This window comes from Mytilus californianus, unplaced genomic scaffold (genome assembly GCF_021869535.1).
Source record: "Mytilus californianus isolate M0D057914Y unplaced genomic scaffold, xbMytCali1.0.p SCAF_18, whole genome shotgun sequence".
NCBI lineage: Eukaryota > Metazoa > Mollusca > Bivalvia > Mytilida > Mytilidae > Mytilus > Mytilus californianus.
Genome location: NW_026262666.1, coordinates 6,515,077 through 6,520,994, shown reverse-complemented (window position 1 = coordinate 6,520,994; position 5,918 = coordinate 6,515,077).

Sequence of the window (5,918 nt, the reverse complement as noted above, 5' to 3'; positions counted from 1 at the left end):
GATGACACCTGCCAGCTAGACATGTACACCTTACAATCATTCCATACACCAAATATAGTAGACCTATTGCATACAGTATAAGAAAAACAGACCAAAACACAAAAACTTAACTATAACCACTGAACCATGAAAATGAGGTCAAGGTCAGATGACACCTGCCAGTTGGACATGTACACCCTTACAGTCCTTCCATACACCGAATATACGAAACATATTGCTTATAGTATCTGAGATATGGACTTGACCACCAAAACTTAACCTTGTTCACTGATCCATGAAATGAGGTCGAGGTCAAGTGAAAACTGTCTGACGGGCATGAGGACCTTGCAAGGTACGCACATACCAAATATAGTTATCCTATTACTTATAATAAGAGAGAATTTAACATTACAAAAAATCTTAACTTTTTTTTCAAATAGTCACTGAACCATGAAAATGAGGTCAAGGACATTGGACATGTGACTGACGGAAACTTCGTAACATGAGGCATTCATATACAAAGATGAAGCATCCAGATCTTCCACCTTCTAAAATATAAAGCTTTTAAGAAGTTAGCTAACGCTGCCGCCGCCGCCGCCACCGCCGCCACCGCCGCCAGATCACTATCCCTATGTCAAGCTTAAAAAAAAGTCGCAGGCTCGACAATAAAAACAATATTCAAAGATCTAATTACAGTGTTGATATTGTAACCTTTTAGAATAAGTTTATTTAAAGGATTGATAAGTTTACCCGGATCGTATATAAATTTACGGACTCGGTAAACATTATCACCGTAAAATTTAGGATGTGCTATTCCGTTTGAAATACGTTTTTTTACAGGTACAGCCAAACTTGCAAACCAAATCTTTGTATCTAGGGAAGAATTCAATAAAGGTTTCAAGTAATTTGTGGTAACGAAATCTCTGACTTAATAATTTACCAGTAATACATAGATTACGCTCATTTAAATCCAAAACGTCACTACACACATGGGCATAACGAATGAGTTGGGATACATAAACACCGTAAGATGGCACCAGAGGAACATTACAGTCACAGTCCAAAAAAGGAAAATTAACGATAGGAAAAGAAAAATCACCCCTTTTGTCGTAATTTTTTGTGTAGAGTTTCTGGTGTAAAACTGGAATAGTCTAGAAAAGTACACTTATGATATTGTTGTTAGTATTTGTTTTCTTAAAAGTTGCTGTGGGTAAATTTCGGCAGTTTAATTAGAGAATTCTTGATTATTTAACGAAAAAATATCATCAAGATAGTGATAAGTGTTGTTGAATATATCAATTAATTGGAATTTATACGGGTCTTTACTGAGTTTGGCCATAAACTGTGATTCATAACAGTTCAGGAACACGTCTGCTATTAAAGGGGCACAATTGGTGCCCATAGGAATACCTACAATCTGTCGATGAACATTATTGTACATAAATGTTGTCAAGCAGAAGATTTATGGCTGTGATCATCTCATCACACCTCCAGTAAGTATATCTAGCATATTTACCTTTCTTGTTTGAGAAAAAGGCTTTATATGAGTAGCAGCAAATAAATTTGCAATAAGATTTATCGAACGACCATTTAGTTAATTTAGTTAAATAGAAAAACTAGAAAAAGATTGTGTGGAATAGTTAAAACAGTCAACCGAATCAAAAGGACCATCACAAGCACGTATGTTATCTGAAACATCCAAGAAATTCCACAATTTGGGGGGGGGGCCATTTAGTTAATTTAGTTAAATAGAAAAACTAGAAAAAGATTGTGTGGAATAGTTAAAACAGTCAACCGAATCAAAAGGACCATCACAAGCACGTATGTTATCTGAAACATCCAAGAAATTCCACAATTTGGGGGGGGGGGGGGGGGGGGGGCTAGGATGAAATTTGAAAAAAAATAGGCAGGACAGGATTTTTGAGTAAAAAAAAAGGCAGGATGAGACACTTTGCAAAAAAAAAAGGCGGGATGACAATTTATGTAAAAAAAAGTCAGGATAAACTAGAAAAAAAGGCAGGACCGAATAGAGTGACAGGACAGAGATTACAACTAAAAAAAATGCAGGACAAAATTGTTCATCCTACAATTTAGCTGTTTTCATTAATATTGCTATTTACCAGCACGTTTTTGTTTTGTTCTTGTGAACTCGTTACTCAAAACAGCACTGGTGTTAAACTGATAATCGTAACTGGAATTACGACGATCCCAATATGGCGACGACAGAAATAGGTAAAATCTTTTCAGTCATTTTTTCCAAATGTAGCCCGTTGAACATTGTCAAGAGTTACTCAGCTGCAAGGTTTTTCTATGCGGAGTGGCTATTTCTAGCCGGACGAATAGTGCTAGGGCTATTTGGTCCGGCCATTGCAATGCGCATGTCATTTTATGTGCGTACGGAATCGCGTGTAACATTATCTTCAACAGCACCAGGGGGTCGCATATAATCCGATCACTGATTTTCAATTTTTAGATCATGGCAGAATATACCATATTACATCATATTTGAATCGTAACGGTGCACTATAATTGTCTTAGCGCTTTGAAAATTGCCGTAAAAAAATTCGGGATGATAACTCGTAATTCGATGGTATTTTTCTTGTTTGATAATCGTAATTTCTTTATGTGATAAATATATAGTAACTGAAAAATAATAAATGTGTCTTCCAGCTTGTCAATGGTATTTTGTGGGTAAAAACGGCAATGTCCAGTTAAACGATGACATTAACGCGAAAAATAAAAAATAATGAAGCAACTTACTGGTTAATATTTATGACAATTTTTGAAATTTACTTACATGTATATATATCTCGATTTATAACTGATAACAATATGCATAACCTTTTAATATACACATGTACCTGTTAAAGATATGGAAATTGAAGCAGCTGTCGAGTCAGTTGTTGTGGTAAATAGATAATTTAAATTCTTTCAAAGTTTCAATGTTGTTTTCGCGTTTAGGGTACTAATTTGTGCTTTATAGCTTGACACAAATAAAGTGGATGACGTAGGTTGACCGCTGTCCAAACTTTTAAGACGTTTTGTTAAACTTTGCTAGACATATAACCGAACTAATAAACTGTACGTGTATGAAATAAAATAAACTGCATTTTTCTATTACAATATATGCATATTGTAATAAAGAAAATGAGTCAAAATTTCTAGTCTAAGCCAATTATCAAAATAAATTTGACCAAGTCAAAGAACAGTGAAAAGCGACCAAGTTCAGATAAGCGGCTGCAAATTTGTGGGTTTTTTATGTGCACAGTCACCCAGGATAAATTTACAAAATTTACTTTAGCTTATTACAAGTTAAATTCAAATAAATGTTATCTAGTTTTACCTAGTTTCCAGATCTTAATTTAATAATAATAATAATAATAATAATAATGAAAATTTATAAAGCGCCCTATATAAAAAATAAAAATTATTCTAAGGCGCTGTACATTCAACATGGTAATTAAAACAAATCAATGACAAAAACATAAAACATACATTGTGTCAGATTCAAATACTGAAAAAAAAAATACAACAAAAATGCCTACCATAAAATAAAAGGTCAATACGCAAATACATGTTAAAACAAAAAATTAAAAAATTAGCAATATAGGCTAAAAGCATGCAAAACAAGCAAAAACTCTAAAAAGGAATACAAAAAGTTGCATTAAAAGTTGATACAAAGGGATTATATTAGCTCCAAATTTCACTTCCATAAAGAAGGATATTAGGCTTATTAAGTATTATATAATAGTATGATCAAAAACAAATATATTAAGCTAGGATTAGAGATAATAAATATTTTCCTAACTTATGCTTTTAAAGCTTTCTTGTTGTGTAATTCATTCTGATCATAGCTTACACCCCAGTTCTATTGTTATTATTATACTTCATAGTTTCTATTTCTGAAACAAGTGTAAATTGAATAGATATTGTTACGAATAACAATGGATTTTGACCACAGGGTGTGACGAGCGGGGTTTCTAGTCCCGAAAACACAGTCCATTGTAATTCATTACAATAGAAATTGATTTTTTTTAAATAGCATGAACATAAGCAATTACTAATAGTGTTCACTACAAGTTGTTTCAAGATATTAAAAAGCACATTTTAGGAAATTCCAATAGCGAAAAAAATATTAAGCATCTATTTTGAATTCAAAAAATCCTTCAAGGGAAAATAATTTGATTGATAGCGTTGAAAAACTAAATAAAATTGTTCGCGATTTGCGAGAAAAAAAAATTCTGACTCCGACAAAAAACCACCCCCCCCCCCCCCCCCCCCCCTTTTGAAGTTAAAATGGTTGCTCCCTAAATACTCCTTTGCTTGAAGGTAAAATTTTTGATCCCAGTCATATGTCTATTCTAAAGCATTGATCTTAAAAAAACAGGGATTCTAACTCCCGGACCCCCCTGGATCCCGGTCGTCGGGTTTCTAATCCAGACACACCTATCCATCCCTCTGTGTGTCCGAATATGAATGTTTGTTTATTCTCGAGAATGGGGGGTGCTTCTTTTTTTTTATAAAACCGTAACATAAAAAATCATTTATGATTACCTTCATTGTCACTGTGCTTAAACGGCTGTGGGTAACTTAAGTTACCCACAGCCCAAGATGGCGGTCTCTAAACTCGTTGATATATAATTGATACAAAATCTACTTTTTGCGACGTTTTTCATGCACTATGTAATTATTTATAGGATTCTTGAATAAAGAAATCACTTACCATTACCATAAATTTGTTAATTTTGAGTTCATTTTAGCGCAAGGCCAACTTTAAAAAAATGCATAAGATGTCCGTAACTTTATGGTCAAAACTAATCAGACTGTCCGTAACTTTATTTTCGAATGTGGGTAACTTTTGTTTTCAAAATTGTAAGATTGATAATTTCAACAATTAAAGGACAACATAAACACTATCAAATCCCGTATTTATTACCTAGTTTTATACTTTTACGATATGCGTCAAAATAACCAAGAGAAAAGAGAACATAGCTGTAAAAAATCAGACCCGAGTTTTACGGATTTACCGTTGTTTTTTTCAATTTATTCCCGATTTTCGGATAATATGTTGATAGATTAATCCAGTAAACCTGGTTAGCAGCATCCAAAGTATACTTTGCAGAGTGTTTACATAAAACAAGATCTGATGGTACGGCGAAATTTATCTTCTGGCTTTATAGATTGTTCACTGTTTGAGTCCTTGGCCCTTTAGCCGCGGGCAAATTTGATACCTTTTCTTTTAAATAATTTCCGAATTGTTAGCCAAAAAAGTATGGTCTCCACTATACCTAGTGTTATGAAAAAAAAATGCCTACATCTTAAAGTAAATGGAAGGCTACGTTGTCGAACAGGTGTCAGTTTATAACAGCAATTAAGGTAGATTTAAAATCTTCTAAACGTTTCATTGACCTCAGGAATTCAATAAAACTTGCTATCAAAGCGTAAGTATCTTCTTCAGGGGTCTGGACAGCTCCGTCTATGTATTTCCGCTCAGGATTGACATCTGAACTTGTTCTCTTAAAGGTGATTTTCGTATGTTCACTTTTAATGTATGGTTTAAAGCCTTGAGTAATTTGATCTGAACTTTGTGATATCTCCAGTGGGAAGTGGTGAGATTTATAGACAGGTTTTTCCGATTATCTGCCTTAGTTTGTGACGCGACTCTTAGGCGTCGTCGCAGTACGATCGCCATACACCTTATCGCTAATCCCGCTTGACCCGAGAATCAGTCCCGCTCGAACTTTTGACGTCATACAACAATCACTTTTCCATTGTGGCGTCAGATATTTTCTTTTATGACGTCAAAATTTTACGGGAACTTGTGTGATGTCCAGTAATGGCGGACAAATAGCGATAAGGTGTATTACAACCGTGAAAAAATATAAACAAGATATAGATCTATATGCCCTGACCGCATATAATTAAATGTAAACACAAGA